A 21,904-nucleotide genomic window follows, 5' to 3' on the forward strand; every position below is an offset into this window, starting at 1 on the left:
TGCTCGGTAATATTTTTCTCAGCACAACATTAATGATATGAACTGTTATTATCACACTATAACCTATTAAATGACCATATTAGGCCAATAAATACATGGAAATCAACAAATTCTGACTTGAAAAATACGTATACAGAAGTGAAGTGCCAAGTCCCAAACGCACAAGTGCCCTCTAGTGTTTAGTGTGCACACACGCACGAATAAAGATATTTTCTTAATCAAATTGAAAAAGCATATTTTCTGTGGTCTCTCATTGCCCTGTAAAACTGGGAGAGAGCTTGAAGTCCATACATTTTATGTGAAAAAAGTTTTAACGGCGCTTTCAAGACTCGTGAGGGTTAACATACGAAGCTGAAGCAGATTTTGTGCGGTAAGAAAAAAAATCCTCCTCATAACTTGCATTATTTTTGGGTCGTCCATGTATGTCGTCTTCCGTTATCGTCGTGATAAGCGGGGCGGGGGTGACGGTAACAGCGACTGTGGTGTTGGGGGTAGGCCCGTAGCAGACATGCCTGAGAGAATCTTCCAGTTTGGCAGTGGAGAGGCGACTAATTGGAGGCCTGCTGGTAAAATATGTTCATTAATGCCTGAGCCTTTTGGTCAAATACCTTCCCTCATTTATCTGCGTATTTACCGAAAGCCGACATAGGACCTGGGAGCAGGTTTAACGGGAAGAAGAAGAGCGATGTGTGGAGGGCGGGTTAACGTATGCTCAGTGGGAATTAACAAAGCACTGAGTAATTAAATCTAAATTGACATTCTGGTAATTAGCCCCTTGATTAGGAGCAATAATAAAATTAGCCAACTAGTCTTTGCTAATTGTTAATTAGTATAAGCAAAGTTATTGTGTGAGTGCGAGAGGGAGGCATGTAAAAGAACAAATGTTAATCTGTCTCTCTTTCAACATCCTTTCTGGCTATTGAGCTAGCTGGCAGGCAGGCAGGCAGGCAGGCAGGCAGCTTCATTGTCTTTGTCTCCATTCAGTGGCAAGCGCTGGCTAATTAGCTGAAAGTCTTATCCAGGATGTGATCAGAGAGCGGGCTGCCACATCTCCAATTCTCTCTACTTTCTACCGGCAAAGTGCCCGCGCCCGCCGACATATCACACGTATTTGTTCGGAATTAACCAACTGCGGAAACCACGGTGCTACAGAGAAATCTGAAAAAGATGTCATTGATGGCAGATTTGCATCTCATGCAAACACTACCATCTATAATATTCCTTTTTCTTTTTCAATGGTGTTCAATGGTAACAACCGTTTGACCCATCGACACCGTTCATCCAGCAAAACCACCGGAATTCCCGCGTGATACAGACTCTTTCGTTTAGGGTTAGGGACGCCCCCCCCCCCCCCTCGTGCCCAAAGCCTTACGGGCAAAAAAAAGGAGCATCCCAAAAACTCCTAAAATGCATAGAAATGTATCTATCTTTAGATGAGAAAACTGCCTTGTGCACTTTGTGGGCATGGCAGTTTCCTTGCAGCAGACTGTTTTGTTTTTTCTGCAGGGTAGTGAAAACGAAGTTGTGAATATCGAAATTAACATTTGTGTTGTCGGCACTGAATCCGGTCACGTGACCCATTGACAAGCCAAATTTCTTAAGGGAATGTTCCAGGAGAGCTACAATTCCAGCAGCTGACTCGTCTGCATTCTCTATGAAGTCCAGCATTTTGTTGGTGACCCCAGACTCTGGACTGAAGACATGGACAGCAAGGGGAAACATCTTCCTGCCCAATTTATTCGAGGCATCGGTCTGTACAGAGAATGGGATGGGTGACGTTATGATCTTGAGCACATTACCCACTGCCTTTGGACCCAGGACTTGTTTCAACAGTGCCTCTTGCTTTGTTTTCCCCAAAGTCATTTTCTTCACCATTTTGGAATCGCATATAAATCTTCTGATTGAGCATGTGTCCACAGTTAGCACGTGGAAAAGCGCTATACAAGTATAACACCATTTACCATATTGTAGCTCTGGCCACATTTTACTGTGTGCTATACCTGTGTCACCTCAGCTGCAGTAACTTAGAGGGTAGGAGTGGGATGATGTCAAATTATTGCTTTAATTTTGGTATCACTATCAATCAATCAATAGACAGTATATATCCGCAGTAGGACTATTTATTCAGTGTTTATTTACTGTTAATCTATTAGGAATAATTCCAAATGAGGAGCATTAGTTAGCATGACAAAATAAGATGTTCTTTATGGGTGCATAAATTCATTCCATATTGATTGATAAGAAATGCATGTTTCAAAAAAAAAAAAAAAAAAAAATCAACACTCCTGAAAATAACCATAGTAGCAACTGAAATAGCCTAGCTATGCTCCTATCAATGCAAGATGTATGAAGGTAAATATAAATATAGCCTATACAAGAGCATAATAACATACCAAATCAAGCTCAGGGGATGTTTCAGGTACAAAGAATTGTGACGAAGGCTCTTCTGGGATCTTATATTCCGATTGTGGAGGTCCCCTGCAGCATGCTGTTTTACACCTCCGTGAGACGCAGCAAAAACTTTCCTGCCTGCCTTGCAGTTCGCTTTATAATCATAATCAGTGACTCTATCGAGCCACGGGTTCCCCTCTTCCCACTACACTCTATTTTTTGGAGACGTTTCCCCTTTTGAGGATGAGGTGGGGTGTCCTGAGCTTCTGCTGTTGAGGAAGACATTTTTGTTTTGAAAACGCGCGGGGCGGTGCGCTGAACAGAGCGAGCGCGGTAACTCGGCAACGAACCCGGAAGTGGAGCGCAGTGCTGGGCAGACAGCAGCGGGCAGGCAGATAACTATCTTGCTGTCTTTAATATCTCCTGCCTTTTTTGTTCATTATTGTTGGCTCAGTGGTCACTCATGAGCGCAGGAGGTGTGTGTTTGTGTGTGACAGACGTGCATGGGCTGGGCGCACCGCCGCCCGCCACTCCCCGCCACCGGAGCCGCAGGTCACGCCGGGTCGCCCCATGGGACAATTGTGAAATACGGAATAAACTTTTAATTCCCAATTACGGAATGATTCCGTATTTCAAGGGACGGGTGGCAAGCCTACTTTCGTTTGACTACCCAAAAATGACCGTTCCCCCAAAAAGGCGGGTTTTTTGAAAAAAAAGTGAAATTTCTAAATGCTACGTGTCCTACAGCTTTTGTCCCAATCGTGTCATTTACACATCAAAACCAGTGGCGGATGCTGGTCTTTCAATGAGGGGAAGCTCAAAGTGTGTCTGCTTGTGAGTGCTTTTGGACGGTCGAGGGGCTCAGCAACACCCGCTGCTCGGGAGGAAAAGAAATTAAAGTGCCACAAGTAGGGCTGTCAAACGATTAACATTTTTAATTGAGTTAATCACAGCTTAAAAATTAATTAATCGTAATAAATCGCAATTCAAACCATCTCTAATATATGCCATATTTTTCTGTAAATTATTGTTGAAATGGAAAGATAAGACACAAGAAGGATATATAGATTCAACATACTGTATATAAGTACTGTGTTTGTTTGTTTGTTTATTATAACAATAAATCCACAAAATTACATTAGCATTATTAACATTCTTTCTGTTAGTGATTGAAATACACCACAAGGTGTCAATAGCAAGTTTTAAATTAATTTAGAAATCAAGCCAATCAAGCCAAGTGTTTTGTCCCTGGACTGACGCCATAATTCCCTGTTTACTGGTCCATGCATTGTACCTCATGGTCATTTGAGTGCTGGCTTCACAACGTACCAGAGTATTTGTTGAACTAAACGAAATATTTGAATTGAGTTTGACCAAAGCCTAAGTAAGTTTTATGTGTATTTTGCATAGCCATTTTGATTGGGAATGCCAGTTCTCTTTGCAGTGTTGTTTAACTGTGTGAGAATGGGGCCTCGTTAATACAGATTGAAGCGCTTTTCTTTTTGTGAGCAATTTTTTTTTTTTAGAGAGATAGGAATATTTTTGTTGTGCTTTCACTAAATGATACTTATGTTTGTTGTGAAGGAGTTGCCGAAGTCAATACATTTATTTACTTACTACTTACTTACTTACTTATTTACTAACTTATATAGCTAAGCTAGTGAAGGAATCTGACCTTTTAGCCAGATTGCCGGAATCACGCCAGCCAAACCGCCGGACCCGCACTGGAGCAGCTCCAACGACCCGGGCCGGTGAAATCCTGACAACCCGGCCAAAAGGCGAAAGCCCGCGCGTTCACCTTAGTCCTAACCCCTTGAACAAACTCCGTTTTGAAAGCTGGAAAAAGGCTTTAAAGCACAAGTTGACAATTTATTCAGGTCGACAGCGATCAAACGGCAAGGTGAAACAGAAACAGACTCAGGCGAAGAGGCAGACTCATTCCAAGGTCTCTATATCACAAGTCAACAAAAGGTTCGCGTGGCAGGCTGTGGGCAGGAAGAAGGGTGTGTTTGGGATCATCTTTGATCGCAGTTTGGGCTGTTTAGTTCGTGCATCAGATTTGCTGAGTCACTGTTACTGGAGTAACCGCAGTGAGAGATTTTTCCCGCCTCAGTGTCAAAGGGGCTGTTGGAGTCTTATCAGTCATGTTATCAGTTGGATATCAGGCTTTCTCCAGTGTTGGGACAGGACGTCCCACCATTTGTTCTGAATTTTCCGTAAGAACTGATTGCGGGGTTGGTGGTGCAGACGTGGGCTTGTAGACGTCTTGCCTTGTCAGCGTCAATCTTGCTCAGTCAGTAGCATGACGCACATGTTGGGCTTCCGTGATAAGAAGGCGTTGTGTATTTGCTATGCCCTATATCAAATATATTCTGCTTGTTTTGCTTAAACTATGATATAAAGGCTATTTATTTTATATTGGGTGTGTTAGAGTAATACAAACAGTCAAACAGTAAATACGAGAAAAGATACTATTCACTGATTGATTATATTAAGTCTGTTAGAGTAATATCTGTACAAACAGTCGATCGGTAAATATGGGAAAAGATACTATTCCCGTCATTTCTTAATAGTAACCATGAAGAAATTCCAGTATTCAGTATTCAAACTAGGAACTATTTTCTCCACTAGAGGGCACTCATGCTCTTTGGACGAGTAATGTTTCATTTCTGTCAGTTTTTTTCTCTGGCCCAATTCAATGATTTTTTTTTGGGGGGGGGGGGGGATTCTTTGGCTTAATGTGGTTATTTAATGTGTTATTGGACACTATCATTATAAGAACAGTTTATATAGAGAAAAAACATACCATTGTTTAAAAAAAATAATAATAACAATAAGCAGTTCCTCAAAATGTTACTCATTACTTGAGTATTCTTTTCAACAAAAAATCCTTTTTATTTGTACTTGAGTACATTTTTTGGATGATTACTTTTACTCTTACTTGAGTAATATTACTTTAAAGTAATGCTACTTTCTTGAGTACAATTTTTGACTACTCTACCCACCTCTGCCGCCACCTCTGTCCTCTTCCTGTACGCATGTGACGTCAGCGTGTTCTGCCGCATTAGAAGTAGTTTGGGCAAAACGTCATGCTCAGAGCTGGAAAAATTCAACGATTCCTCGAGGTGGAGAAAATTCCTCTATCAATTTTTAAAATTGAGTTACTCGAATTATTTCATTTGAGCTCTAGATTTTTCACAGATTGATATGTGGAATATGTATGAAACACTCAATCTGGCGTGCCAGTTTATTCACATAGCAATACTCAGACAAACACTAGTTTGTCAATTTTTCATAACCTTTGGGGGGGAATCCAAGCAGTAATAATGACATTAAAACAACCAAGCTAGAAAACGGTAGCAGCACCCAAAGCGTAGCTGTAAATTTGGAAGATTATAAACGTTAGCTCAACCGGGACAATCCAACTCTCAATTTCTTCCATAATGAAATTTTTTGACAGAACGTAAAAATGACCAAAAGTGACGGTGTGCGTGCGTGTGTGTGTTTGTGCGCGTAGGTGTTATAAGAGCCGTCTCTTGCCGCGTCCCACCCACTGTGCCTCTAATTGGATCCTTATTACCAGGCCAACCTCCATCTGAGAAATGATGGATTCATACCACGTAGAATTCCATTAATCATTCCTTTTTCTCAGTCCACTCGGAGGAGAGGGCAAATTCATTTCTTTGGCGCACCGAGCGGGCCGGCATAATGAATATTCATGAAAGGAAATTTGGGGTCAGGCCTAATAAGGGAGGTAATTTGTAATTTGTCCTGTTTCTGCTCAGGTCTTGTTCAGGAGGTTAACCCACTGAACAGTCCCGCCCATGCAAATAGGCACTTTTGCAACACAGATACTGTAGTCTTACTCTCGATCATGTCTTTCCGCTACATTCATTTAGGAGCAGCTTCAAATTATTATTTTTTTTCTTTTCTTTTAATTAATTGTTGTATCTGCTGACATTTTTAAACAACGCCATAATGATATTGATGCCGGATTTAGATTGAAAAAGTACAAAAGCTGTACCGCATACAAACAGGAACGATTGTCTCAGGAGTGATTTGTTCGAGGATTTAAGGTAATTATTATATTTTTCGTACCATGCATGCATTTTGAAACATGAAAAAATCAATAGGAGAAATTTGCCGCCACTGCATTCGCATCATAGTTCGCAATATTTACATAAAGTAAATTCTAACTGCACGTATTTTTTTTTTGCTTTTAACCAAGAATCGAGACTGAATTCTTCATTGATATGGACGTAAAACAGAGATTTAAGCATTTATTCACAAGAATTTTCACCGGAAAAGCTGTTTACATCAGGTGGCTGCCAACTACATTCACTAACAGACTAGCATTGTACTTCGACATATTTACGTGAAATAAATGCTACTACACGTTTTTTTTTTTTTTTTTTTTTTTTTTTTTTTTTTTTTTTTGCTTTGTGGTATGAAAAAATATCTGAACCTTTTGGAATTTCTCACATTTCTGCAAAAAAATCACCATCAAATGCAATCTGATCTTTGTCAAAATCACACTGATGTCAAAACAGTGTCTGCTTGAACTAAAACCACTCGAACATTTATAGGATTTCACATTTTAATGAGGATAGCATGTAAACAATGGCAGAATAAGTAAACCCTCTGCCGAAGGAGACTGAAAGAGCAGTTGAAGCCAATTTTAACCAAACGGTTGGTTTATGTTGAAGCAAACATTGTGTTTTCATCTGTGTGATTTTGACAAAGATCAGATCACATTTGATGGAGATTTTATGCAGAAATAGGGGACATTCCAAAAGGTTCAGATACTTTTTCATACTACCGTAACAATATAGTCACATGACCACACACAAGCTTGCAGTCAGTCCTATGATGATTCCAGCCTGTTCAATCACAAAAAAGAGGAGGGTTTAGCTTTTAGCTTTACAACGATTGTGGCGACTGAATTATGTAGCCTAGTATTACACTGTATAGTTCCCCTCCGTTCTCCTTGCTAGCTGTTCAAAAAGTTGATTGCCATCTCTCCTTATTCTGTGTAATATTTATAAATGTCCCCTCTTAAGCATTGATATTTGAACTTGACACTGGACTTACTCAAACTTCACTGCAGCATAAAACACACACAAAATCATTTCTTCTTCAGCTAATAAATAATTGATCAATATATTTGAAGTGATTCAAATTCATGCCTTGAAAGTGCGTCAGTACGCTCAAGGTGTCCAATCAGTGCACTGTGTGCGTTAGATCGGGAATGAATTCTTAATTGCGCCTGGATATTTAGTGGGGTCAGGAAACTCCCCTCCTGTGTGAGCAGGTTAAAGTAAGTACACACTCACTTTCTCCCACATACTCCTGCAGCCAGCCGCCCGTAATTTGTCTGTCACCCTGACATCAACCTCTTGTCATCACGGCCCTCCCTCTTTGTCTTCATCTTTCACCTTACTTGAAGACAGAAAGACTTATGAAGTCATGATGATTGAGATGACACGCCTGAGATCTGTCTCTCACTCACACACACACACACAAAGAATGGACCGAAACGGATCATCGTAACTCGAGTGTTAAATTGTCATTTGCGAGAGGAAACAAGCAGGAGAACAGTCATTCTAAATAACCATGGTGTGTGTGTGTTACTTTAGAAATAGAAAATGCTTGCAATCCTTTTCAAAAATGTGCTTAAACTCTCATGCCAAATGAAGCTCTTGTGACCCCTTCATTTTTTTGAGCTAAATTGGTATGAAAAAGTATGTGAACCTTTTGGAAATTCTCACATTTCTGCATAAAATCACCATCAAACCTAATCCGATCTTTGTCAAAATCACACAGATGTAAAAACAGTGTCTGCTTTAACTAAAACCACCCAAACATTTATAGGTTTTCACATTTTAATGAGGATAGCATGCAAACAATGACAGAAGGGGGGGAAAAATAAGTGAACCATCACATTTAATATCTTGTGCCCCCCCCCCCCCCCTCCTTTGGCAGCAATAACTTCAACCAGACGCTTCCTGTAGCTGCAGATCAGTCTGGCACGTCGATCAGGACTAATCTTGGCCCATTCTTTTCTACAAAACTGTGGTAGTTCAGATTCCTGGGATTTCTGGCATCAATCACTGTCTTTAGGTAATGCCACAGCATCTCACTGGGGTTCAAGTCTGGAATTTGACTTGGCCACTCCAGAACATGTATTTTGTTATACCGAAACCATTCTGAAATTGATTTACTTCTGTTTTGGATCATTGTCTTGTTGCAGCATTCCTCCTCTTTATAAAGCTTCAACTGTCTGACAGACGGCCTCAGGTTTTCCTGCAAAACTTTTGAATTTGTCCTTGCATTCATGATTGGAAGTTGTCCAGGCCCTGAGGCAGCAAAACAGCCCCAAATCATGATGATCCCTCCACCATGCTTCACGGTGGGGATGAGGTGTTGATGTCGGTGAGCTGTTCCATTTTTCCTCCACACATGACGTTGTGTGTAACCTTCAAACAATTCAACTTTGCCTTCATCAGTTCACAAAATATTTTGCCATAACTTCTGTGGAGTGTCCAAGTGCCTTTTTTGCAAACATTAAACGAGCAACAATGTTTTTTTTTTTTTTTTAGACAGCAGTGGCTTCTTCCGTGAAGTCCTCCCATGAACACCATATAGTTGATTTGTGCACAGAGATATTGGACTGTGCCAGTGATTTCTGTTAGTCATCAGCAGACAATCTAGGTTTTTTTTTTTTTTTTTTAACGTCTCTGCGTATTTTGCACTGAACTCTTGGCTTCCTCTTTGGTGGATGGCCACTCCTTGAGAGAGAAGCAACAGTGCCGAACTCTCTCCATTTGTAGACAGCTTCTCTGACTGTCGATTGATGAACATCCACACTTTTAAAGATGGTTTTGGATCCTCTCCCATCTTTATACAAATCAACAATCCTTAATCGCAGGTCTTCACACAGCTCTTTTGACCGAGCCATGATGCACATCAGACAATGCTTCTCATCGAGACAATTCTTACCAGGTGTGTGTTTTATAGTGGGCAGGGCAGCTTTAAACCACTCATCAGAGATTCGGCACACAACCGACTTGTTTGGTAAAAATTGGTTTCAATTGCTCTTTAAGTCTCCTTAGGCAGAGGGTTCACTTACCTTTTTTTTCCCCCCTTCTGTCATTGTTTGCATGCTATCCTCATTAAAATACGAAAACCTATAATTGTTTGGGTGGTTTTAAACCAACACTGTATTTGCATCTGTGTGATTTTGACAAAGATCAGATCACATTTAATCGTGTTTTTATGCAGAAATTCGTTCAGGCTAAAGTAGATCGTCTTTTGTTCGCCATTAGTGTCAATGTAGCAATGCTAACGTTTAGTGTTTAATATAGATGTTTCCTTATTAACTGTAATTCTACGGTGTGTTGATGATCAATAAACATCTGAACACAACAACTGGAGTCTCACATGTCATCTACACGCACGCACACGTGTGCACGCACGCACGCACGCACGCATGATAAAACGCAGCCTTGAAAATTACCGCCCTCATTTTAATATATCTTGCGATAATTGGACTCATTTCATATCGCGACAGGCTTAGCAACTTCAATAAAAAAATGTCGTTAGTTTTTTAGATGGACTTATGACCCCCCCCCCCAAAACTTTTCTCCTCCAATTCACATAGGTCACCCTTTTTGACTTCAAAACAGCGAATTTCGCCGAAAGGTGAGTGATTTTCATGCCTGAATGTATTAATTTTGTGAGTATATTAAAAATGTGCTTTCTCAACTTCTACAAGTTTGATCTGAGAGGGCGAAACATTTATTTAATGGAGTACTGCCCACTCTTGCCTCTGCGTCATTCTATTCTATTCTATTCTATTCTATTCTATTCACACAGTACTAAAAAGGTGATCAAGTAATGATTATTTTTATGAGTATGGAATAATTAGATCGGTCCTGTATAACAATAGAGATGAATATTTTATATTCGAATGAAAGCGCTGCAATCATTTAAATTGTCTGACATCACATTAAAGCCATACAAAGCACAGCGTTTTCATTTGGAATAACTATAGCGGCCAACGGCTTGGAAGGGTTCCCTTGCGAACGTTCACACGCAACAGTTCGTACCTCAACTGGACCTTCGGCTGACAACAAGCGCGTTTGATGCCGACTACTGTTGGCCTGTGAAGTTCCCACAGAAGCGGCGAAACCCCTCCTCTGTCGGCCTGGGCTTTGGGGAACGCATCTGTGTCGGCTCCCTCCGGTTCCCCCATGACTTAATTAGAGCTCTCTGATTCTCCACATTAGTTTACTGTATAGGAACAACTTTTATCCCTTGCTGTAATCAGCTTGCCCACAAGAAAAGACCACAATAAAAAGAAGCTTGTTTGAAGTTGTCTTTTGTGTGATGTTGTGCAACAAAAGCCCAGTGCAGCCGCACGCTTTCACACGAGTAGGCGTCGAACCGGCAACCCTGCTGCAACACCTGCACGACATTCACACACTCGCGCTTCAATCTAAGTGTTCATTGATGGTAGCAACCATCTATATTATTCCTTTTTTTTAGGGCTGTCAAAATTATCGCGTTAACGGGCGTTAATTAATTTTTTTAATTAATCACGTTAAAATATTTGACGCAATTAACGCATGCACTGAATGACCCGCTCGCACATTGCCTCAAACAGATTACAATGAGGCCGTTTATGGACATTAAGAGTGAAGAGAATGCCACCGGCCGCTTGGGGGCAGCGCCGTTCCATACTCATGTTATTTCTTCTAAACGCGGGAGAATTAGTAGTTGTGAGATGTTTATGCTGTATGCACAATGCAATGCAAATTGCTATTTGTGCTCCACACATATTTCAGTAAGTTTTCTTTCTTTTAGTGGCAATTATGTCTCTCTTGTTGTATTTTGGGTAAGATATGTACAGACATATATATTTTATAAAGGCGAGTGGACACAGGCGTTCTTTGGACCGCGCCGTTTATTGGCATAAGCTTCAACTCCTTCACAACAAACATAAGTATCGTTTAGTGAAAGCACAACAAAAATAATATTCCTATCTCTAAAAAAAAAAAAAAAAAGTTCACAAAAAAAAAAAGCACTTCAGTCTATAGTAATGAGGCCCTATTCTCACACAGTTAAACAACAATGCAAAATGAACTGGCATTTCATTACAAATTGGTTTGTAAAATACACGTGAAACAGACTCAGACTTTGGTCACTCTATTCTTATTATTGTTATTTTTATTCTTATTATTATTATATTAACTCTACTTTTCATTGAAAATTTTACAAATTTTATTAAAACGAAAACATGAAGAGGGTTTTTAATATAAAATTATAATCTGTAACTATAACATTTATCTTTTAAGGACTACAAGTCTTTCTATCCGTGGATCACTTTTACAGAAAGAATGTTAATAATGCCATTTGTGGATTTATTGTTCCAATAAACAAATACAGTACTTATGTACAGTATGTTGTATGTATATATCCGTCTTGTCTTATTTTTTCGATTCCAACAATAATTTACAGAAAAATATGGCATATTTTAGAGATAGTTTGAATTGCAATTAATTATGATTAATTAATTTTTAAGGTGTGATTAACTCAATTAAAAAATTTAATCGTTTGACAGCCCCACTTTTTTTTTTCCTCAATGGCGTTTTGAGACTGTTCAAACATCAAAATGATCAGAGTTCTTTCGTTTGACACCCCAAAAATGATGGTTTGCCAAAAAAAACGTGGCTTTTTAAAAATAAAATAAACAAATTCAATAAACTACTTGTCCTACGTTTTTTGTCAAAATCGCATTATTTACGCATCAAAAAAAATCTGGACGTTAAAGCAACATTTGGTAACTTTTCAGTTTAGATCGCTTTTAGCAACACCGGTGGACAAAAGCGGTAATGTTTCCCATGAGGACAAGCACACATCCGCACGATGTCGAAAAATCATCAGTCAATCAAAAATCAATCTCCCGGTCGCCTGCAGATGGATTAAATCATCATTTCTGTTTCCAGCGGCTGTGTCAAGGCTGAATAGTAATATAGTAATGAATCCAGTTGTGAATAAACAATAGCATATGACGGTTAGCAAGCGTGTGGCTTGGTGTAGCTAAAGCCTGAGTTATACTTCTGTGTTGCGGTGACGGCGTAGCGACGATGTAGACCCTACGGCGTCAATGAGCATTCGACAGTTCTGCGGCAAGGGAACGCGTTGCTCTGTAATTCACCGCCAAGCCACTAACGGGGTATGGCGCTGTGTTTGTACAGTTTTGGGGGACTCTTGTCGACTTCCTCTAGATATCTTCTGGTTACACAACAATGCCAACGGAGATGGAACGCTTGAACGTGGATCTTCAGCTCATCAACATTGAACAACAAATGTTGATCATACAAATATTGAGACGCAGGCGAAGCATATGACGGTTGCGGAGATGGTCTGTCCGACTTTTGATGGTGCACAGAGACTGGCAGTCGCATAACGAATTCTTGTATCGGGTGGAAGCCAGCAAGCTGTGTTGTCCAGCGTTTTGTCCTGTTTCAAACTGCATTGGAAGCCTCAATGGTAAACATGTTATCATAAAAGCACAAAAAGCATAAAAGCACTCTCAATCAATGATGATGTATCAAGTGTGTGAATTGTCTGTTGTTGAAAATTGAACATCAAAACAACTCTTTTGACATCAAACCTGTCCTTTATTCTTCATACACTTGACAGCCCTACATTATACACTTCAAAATGATCGCATTAACGGGCGGAAATTAATTTTTTAAATTAATCACGTTAAAATATTTGACACAATTAACGCACATGCCCCGCTCAAACAGATTAAAATGACAGCACAGAGTCATGTGCACTTGTTACTTGTTTTTTTGGAGTTTTGTTGCCCTCTGCTAGCGCTTGGGTGCGACTCAATTTATGACAATGAGAATTGTGTAATAATTGACATCAACAATAGTGACCTACTAGTTTATTTTTTGATTGAAAATTTTACAAATTTTATTAAAACGAAAACATTAACAGGGGTTTTAATATAAAATTTCTATAACTTGTACTAACATTTATCTTTTAAGAACTACAAGCCTTTCTATCCATGGATCGCTTTAACAGAATGTCAATGCCATCTTGTTGATTTATTGTTATAATAAACAAATACAGTACTTATGTACAGTATGTTGAATGTATATTGTGTCTTATCTTTCCATTCCAACAATAATTTACAGAAAAATATGGCATATTTTATAGACCGTTTGAACTGCGATTAATTACGATTAATTAATTTTTAAGCTGTGATTAACTCGATTAAAAAATGTAATCGTTTGACAGCCCTAGTATAATGTAAATAAGTCAGACTCACAGCCAACATATGTACACAATAAATGATAAAGTGCACCAACCAAAAATACGACATAAAGTGATAAAAAGCTGGCAGTTTTTGGCTGACTGGGTCACCACTTTGTGTGGCCATTCGCTTCCGAACATTTGCCATCCGCTTCCGGCGTGGGTATAATTTAAATGTAAATAACGTAGTGTTTTCCTGCTGAGTGTGCATTTTCATCACCAAGTCGGTATTGTCCTCGTAGATGCTACAATATGTGCACGTCTGTCAATGTTCATTTGAAACCTTTGTCAATCAATCAATCAAATTTATTTTAGGGCCGTCAAACGATTCAAATTTTTAATCGAGTTAATCACAGCTTAAAAATTAATTAATCGTAATTCATCGCAATTCAAACCATCTCTAAAATATGCCATATTTTTCTGTAAATTATTGTTGGAATGGAAAGATAAGACACAAGACGGATATATACATTCAACATACTGTACATAAGTACTGTATTTGTTTATTATAACAATAAATCAACAAGATGGCATTAACATTCTGTTAAAGCGATCCATGGATAGAAAGACTTGTAGTTCTTAAAAGATAAATGTTAGTACAAGTTATAGAAATTTTATATCATGCTAATGTTTTCGTTTTAATAAAATTTGTAAAATTTTCCATCAAAAAATAAACTAGTAGCTCGCCATTGTTGATGTCAATAATTACACAATTCTCATGGTGCTGAACCCATAAAATCAGTCGCACCCAAGCGCCAGCAGAGGGCGACAAAACTCCAAAAAACACAAGTAACAAGTGCACATGATTCTGAGCTGTCATTTAAATCTGTTTGAGCGGGGCATGTGCGTTATTTGCGTCAAATATTTTAACGTGATTAATTTAAAAAATTAATTACCGCCCGTTAACGCAATAATTTTGACAGCCCTAATTTATTTATATAGAATTCTTTTTTTTTTTTTTCTTTTTCCAATTTTACCCACAAAAACATTTGTAGTAAACGTCAACTAAAACTAGACGACATTAGTCTTGACCTTTCGTTAACAAAAACTACATGAAGACAAACACATTTTGAGATGACCAAATATGACTAATAATAATAATAATAATACATTTTATTTCTAGAGTGCTTTTCAAGACATGCAAAGATGCTTCACAAGAAAGGTGGGAACACAATAGTTCAACAACAATAACAAAACAATCATAAAATTAAATCAAAATCAGGATAAGAAAAGCAGTCAAGCTAAAACCGAGATGAGGATCTTAGTGGGTAAGAAAGTGTTTTGAGTCTGGATTTGAAAAGTGAGAGGGTTGGTATATTGTGAAGATCAAGGGGTAGGGAGTTCCAGAACTGGAGGGCACAGTGACTAAAAGCTCTGGAACCGAAGGTGGCGAGATGGACACTGGGGGACCGAAAGGTGGAGGATAGAGGAGGAGCGAAGTGAACGGGGGGGATGGTTAATACAGAGGAGATTGCATAGGTAGGGAGGGGCCAGGCCATGGCGTGCTTTAAAGGTAATGACAAGGATCTTGTGGTTGATTCTTTGATTGGGAGACAGTGAAGTTGACAGAGGATGGGGGTGATGTGGTGTGCTGCTGAGTTTTGGAGGAGCTGCAGTTTCTGGAGGGACTTATTTGCGAGACCAAAGAGCAGTGAGTTACAGTAATCGAACCGGGAAGTGACTAGACTACAGTAAAGAGTGGAAGCAGTATGGCGGGTGGAGGAGAACCAAGAGTTAATGTCTTCTAAACTGAGGGTGAGGGAGGAGGGTGGTAGGGAAGAGGTTGGTTTTGAGGAAAGGAAGAGCTGGGTGTCATCCACGAAGATTAATAAATATTATTGTTCAAAAGACTAGACGAAAATTTAAAGGACTGAAAAAAAAAAAAAAAAAAAACTGGTACAAATCACATCATTCATTTATAATGGACAACACTTCCCATTCATTTCCAATGGACCAATTTGTCATTCATTTCAATGGCACAAAAACTTCCTTCCTGTTCCTGTGTAGTTTTGAAGGTCTGGGTTGGAAATCAATAGGAGAGAATGGGACCTCAAAATGCCCCAAAATCAATTAGAAGTGAGCTGATATCAGCAGTAAGTAAAGAATATAGAAATGACCCTGTAATGCCTAAAAATCAACACGTGACCCGATATTCCAATCATAACAGCAAAACTACCATCGCGAATTCTCGCGAAATATCATTTTTCTAGTATTCCGCATGAAATTCATTTGGATACATTATTTAAAAGATGTCTCCCTGATGAAGTGCGTCCCTAAAGGGATAGGAAAAATGGAGTCATTTATTACCATTTGGCCTCCTCACCCATTGTAAAAAGATTTTTGTGATGAATTCTTGAGGTGTCATTAATATGCATAATCAGGCAATGGCAGACATTAGCCCTTTTAGGTCTATTATCAGGAGATGGCCATGACAGACTGCCTCGTTTTTATGAACCTCCTTGTGTTTCTTGTGTGAAATATTCTCTTGTTTAATAGTCAAGGTGACCTCCGATTTGATGGCTATCCAACACGACGAGGAAGTCGTTCATGATGACATTTTTACGACAAAAACATTGCATTAAAATAAGAAAGAAAAAAAAAACTGAGTATCATTTATAAAAACATTGTGGAAATATGCATTCAAAATGCAAAAATGTATTCTTGAAACATATCAAACACAATATATACCCTTCTAAATATTGGATATTGCATTTACTGTGAGACAAACGGATTCTGTCGTTTTAACACAAGCGTGTCAATTTCTGTAAGGCTACTGGCTGTTGGCATTCATGGTACAATTGCACCACCTAGCGTCAAAAGACGAACACTTGCACAACCTTTATATGGGGTTTTTGGAGAGTCGAAAATGTGTATTTTTCTATGAACACCCATTTGGGACTTCATTAACACTATCAACACTAGAACGTTGACACCAAAAGTAACTCTGTATCTTGAAAATAACACCCCACACCTTGAAAATAATGAGAAAAAAAACAAAGGACCCAAAAAGCCATAAGCTATATAAACTGTGTAAAAGTGTTTGCCAATATACTGTTGAATAAATACATTCAACCTTTTTGGGAAATAATAAGCACAACTGTTTCAGCCTTAAAAGTAACTCTGTATCTTGCAGATGATTAATAATTAATATTATTTAAAAAAAAAAAAAAAAAAAACGGCATTTTTGGGGGGCTGTTCCAACCTTCGTACACATTTACTTTTCTTACAGTCTGCTAATACTAAAAGATTAAACTCATTTGGAACACTTGATAAGATTTTCCTTTCAAATACAAATAGTTAAATCATTTTATAAGTCACAGCAAATGGAAAACCTGAACTTATCAGACTTAATACATTTGCTCTGCACGGCGGCAGCTCAAAAGCAACAAACAATCATATGGCTACAATGCAAGCAAGATTGACACCATTATTATATACATTTGCGTTTGATGAGTCGGGGGGGGGGGGGGGGGGGGGGGGTTAACTTCACAGAGATTCCGTGTATTTATTCGTGTGGAAATTGACGTTTCAGCGCCTCATGTGCAAGTAATGTGATATTTTATCCAGAAGAGGTCAGCAAAACTTTGAATAAATCATCGGGATGATACGTCAATATGTATAATACAGAGTGGGTGTAAGAATAAATGATTTTTTTTTTTTTTCCATTCTTGGAACGTTAATAGATTATTAAGAAGTTTTGTATTTATTGTGTATGATAATATAATTTATGTTCAAATATTGCCATCTAAATTTGCGAATAAAATTAAGACATTTACTTTGCAAGTTTTCAAAATGTTTTAGTCGTTTTTGAGAACAAAAGTTTGAATCGAATGGTGGATCACCTAAACCAATACAGTGGTATGAAAAAGTATCTGAACCTTTTGGAATTTCTCACATTTCTGCATAAAATCATCAAATGTAACCTGGTCTTTATCAAAATCACACAGATTAAAAAAAAAAAAAAAAGTCTGCTTTTACTACAACACCCAAACATTTATAGGTTTTCATATTATAATGAGGATAGTATGCAAACAATGACAGAAGGGGGTAAAAATAAGTGAACCATCACATTTAATATTTTGTGACCCCCCTTTGACAGCAATAACTTCAAGCAGACACTTCCTGTAGCTGCCGATCAGTCTGGTACATCCATCAGGACTACATTGGCCAATTCTTCTCTACAAAACTCCTGTAGTTTAGTCAGATTCCTGAGATATCTGGCACGAATCGCTGTCTTTAGGTCATCTCAATGGGGTTCAAGTCTGGACTTTGACTTGGCCAATCCAGAACTTGCATTTCATTCTTCTGAAACCTGAAGTTGATTTACTTGTCTTTTGGATCATTGTCTTGTTGCAGCATCAATCCTCTTTATAGCTTCAACTGTCTGACAGATGGTCTCAGGTTTTCTTGCAAAACATCCTGATAAATTCATTCTTCTATTAATGATTGCAAGTTGTCCAGGCCTTGAGGTAGCAAAACAGCCCCGAATCATGATGCTCCCTCCACCATGCTTCACGGTGGGGATGAGGTGTTGATGTTGGTGAGCTGTTCCATTTTTCCTCCACACATTACCTTGTGTGTTACTCCTTAACAGTAACTTTGGTTTCATAAGTCAACAAAATATTTTGCCAAAATGTCTGTGGAGTGTCCAAGTGCCTTTTTGCGGACATTAAACGAGCAACAGTGTGTTTTTACACAGCAGTGGCTTCCTCTGCGTAGTCCTCCCATGAACACCATTATTGGCCATAGTTTTACATATAGTTGATGTGTGCACAGAGATATTGGACCCTGCCAGTGATTTCCAGACACTAGGGTTCTCTTTTAGTATTCTGCGCTAAACTCTTGGCGTCATCGTTGGTGGACAGCTACACCTTGGGAGAGAAACAACAGTGCCAAATTCTCTCCATTTGTCGAGAACTTCTGACTGTCGATTGATGAACATCCAGACCTTTAGAGATGGTTTTCTTTCCCAGCTTTATACAAATCAACAATCCTTGATCGCAGCTCTTTTGACAGAGCCGTGATGCACATCAGACAATGCTTACTAGGTGTATGTTTCATAGTGGGCAGGGCAGCTTTAAACCACTCATCAGTGATCGGGCACAACACACACCTGACTTAAAATGTTCGGTAAAAATCTGTTTCAGTTGCTGTTTGTCTCCTTAGGCAGAGGGTTCACTTACTTATTTTTCCCCTTCCGTCATTGTTTGCATGCTATCCTCATTAAAAATGAAAACCTATAAATGTTCGGGTGGTTTTAGTTAAAGCAGACACTATTTTCATCTGTGTGATTTTGACAAAGATCAGATCACATTTGATGGTGATTCTAGGCAGAAATGTGAGAAATACCAGAAGGTTCAGATACTTTTCATACTACTGTATCAGTCAATACAGATTATTTTGCATTAATCATTTAGCCTGTCTCTTATTTGGATTCATATTCCTGAGAAATGTAGTCCTGAACCCAGTTCACCCAGTCTGATTAATGTCCCATCCCCAGCAAAAAGTGTACATGCAGGTTCAGCTTTTATATCGTCCCAACCAATGTAGAGACCAAACCTATGCTATTGGTTCCTCCTAATACCAGTGATATTAAAACCCCCAAAAAGTTGTAATGAGGTATTTAGAAAAGGTTTATTAATAATTTAACAAGCATACAAAACAACAATCATCATTTCCAAACTGGCAACAGTTTCAGTGCAATTCCAAAATATTCATTTACAGCAGGGCAAGTTCAACTTAATCACTTGATTTTTTTTTTTTTTTTTTTTTTTTTTGGGTTATCGTGTTACTTTTTCCTAGCCAGAGGAAGCTCATAAGTGATACCTTCTTGTGGTAAAACTATACAATAGCAATCCTTTAAAAAAAAGCACACTTAAATAAAATATATAATACAGAAAAACACATATGCATTTGTAAACAAAAATGAAATGTTTGGTTTGAGAAGTTAGGGTGATAAACTCCTAAGTCAAAGAAGGCACGCGTCTGCCCGCATTCTCCCGCCGGCTCGTTCGTATCGGTCATCATTCCCGCTTCTTATACAGCGAATTCGGTCACACAATGAAGCAACTCTGCACTTCCAACATACAGTATGTGCTGTAGGGTTCAAACTTTTTTACAACTTACGTACCATGTGTAATATTTTCAGCAGGGCCGAGAACGAAAAGTGGTATTTGTCATGTGGCAAAAGGAATTTTGCCATGTGGCATTTTTTTGGCATGTGACAAAATTGATTTAGCTATGTGGCAAAATGGATTTTGCCATGTGGCAACCATATGGCATAAAAAATGCCACATGGCCAAAAAAAAGCCACATGGCAAAATCCATTTTGCCACATGGCAAAAAAATGCCACATGGCAAAATCCATTATGCAATATGGCAACAACAACAACAAAAATGCCACATGACAAAATTCATTTTGCCACATGGCAAAAAAAAAAAAAAATGCCACATGGCAAAATGAATTTTGCAACATGGCAAAAAAAAAAAAAAAAATGCCAATGGCAAATACCACTTTTGGTTCTCGCTGTCTCTCCATATTTTGATGAACCTTTGTTAGTAATGAAAGACATTGACCTTCATTTGGTCATATTTTTGGAAAAAAGTCCACCCAGACTCACTAAAAAAAAAGCCTACCAACAACCAGAATAATATTGATAATATCTATTCAATCATAAAACAATCGAAGGCAAATTTTATCTTTAATCAAACGTAACAAAACACATTATCAGGGTAATGATTACTGCAATTTTGCCATTTTTCATTGCAACAACAATGGGAAAAAAAAAACGGTAGCAAAGAGCTGTTCAATTCAATGTATATATTTTCGCATTTGTTTAATTATTTTTAACTTTTTCTTATTTTTGTATTTATATTTGGACTTTTAATGATGTATTTATTTCTATTTGTATATTTTTAATCTTATTCCTACTATTTGTCATTTTTCTATTGTACTTCTTTTTCTCAGATTTGGTCCTCCATAGCTACATACAGCAAACAAACAAAAACAAAACAACAAACCCCAGTCCACTTCTAAATGTGCTCAATAGCTCAGGCAGTGTGACAGCATCATACATCCGCTAATACTTTGGGCATGTATGCGTGTTTTAATCAATGCATCACATAGTCTACATGATCATCTAGTGGAGGTATCCCATGCCCATAAAGGTGCACAATGTAAGATTTGCACTTCAAATTATTCATGATGTTAAAGAAACATGTTTTTTTTTTTAAATACACGTAGTCCCCGGGTTACGAACTTAGTTCTGTTCCTACGCTGGCGACATAACCCAAATTTCTGCGCGCATGTCGGAATGAACACTTTAAAGTGGAAGTTCAGAATTTTTGACATTAGGCGTAATCTTTGAGTTAGCAGGTGTTTAATTAATTAACTTAAAGTTCTTTTCTGGCTGGTTCTCTGATCTGAAACGGTATTGTAGCAACCCAAAGAAGTGGGGCATTTTATGCTAGTCATTATTTGGATCTAGTTGCAGTACCATTTTTGGACATCAATCCTACATTGTGCACCGAAAGCAACTGTGCTATTTTTCCTTTCAAATTAACACACCAAGAAAAAGTTCAAAGTTGATGCTCACCGCCACAATGTTTGGTTTCATCACATCAGCAAACCAGGCTTAATGTAAGCGCAGTATGCTACTTGATGTTGTTGACCTTTAGCTTGAGAACAGATGCTGCTGATAGATCGTTTCGCTCATTGCATTTGACACAGCATGAATATGTTCTTAAATGACAATGTGGGTCTTCTCCAGAGGTGGGTAGATTAGCCAAAAATTTGACTCAAGTAGCGTTACATGAAAATAAAATTACTCGTGTAAAACTAGTCAACCAATAAACTCAAGTACACGTAAAAAAAACAACCCTCACATCATGAACATTGTGAGAAAATTGATTTTTTTTCCCAGCACATCATCATATACATGAACATTTAATATTATACTGTACTGTATCCTATGACATCACTATATAAGGGCAAAAAAATAAATAAACACAAAAATCTAAATTCGGACTACAAAAATGAAAATGATCACCCGTTCAAAGAGCACAAGTATCCTCTAGTGCAGGGGTCCCCAAACTTTTTCCTGTGAGGGCCTCATAACTTTTTCCTTCTCTGATGAGGGGCCGGGTCAGTTTGTAAGAGAAAAAGTGTGATGATTGCAGGAGT

This window comes from Corythoichthys intestinalis, chromosome 9, assembly GCF_030265065.1.
Source record: "Corythoichthys intestinalis isolate RoL2023-P3 chromosome 9, ASM3026506v1, whole genome shotgun sequence".
In the NCBI taxonomy this organism is placed as follows: Eukaryota; Metazoa; Chordata; class Actinopteri; order Syngnathiformes; family Syngnathidae; genus Corythoichthys; species Corythoichthys intestinalis.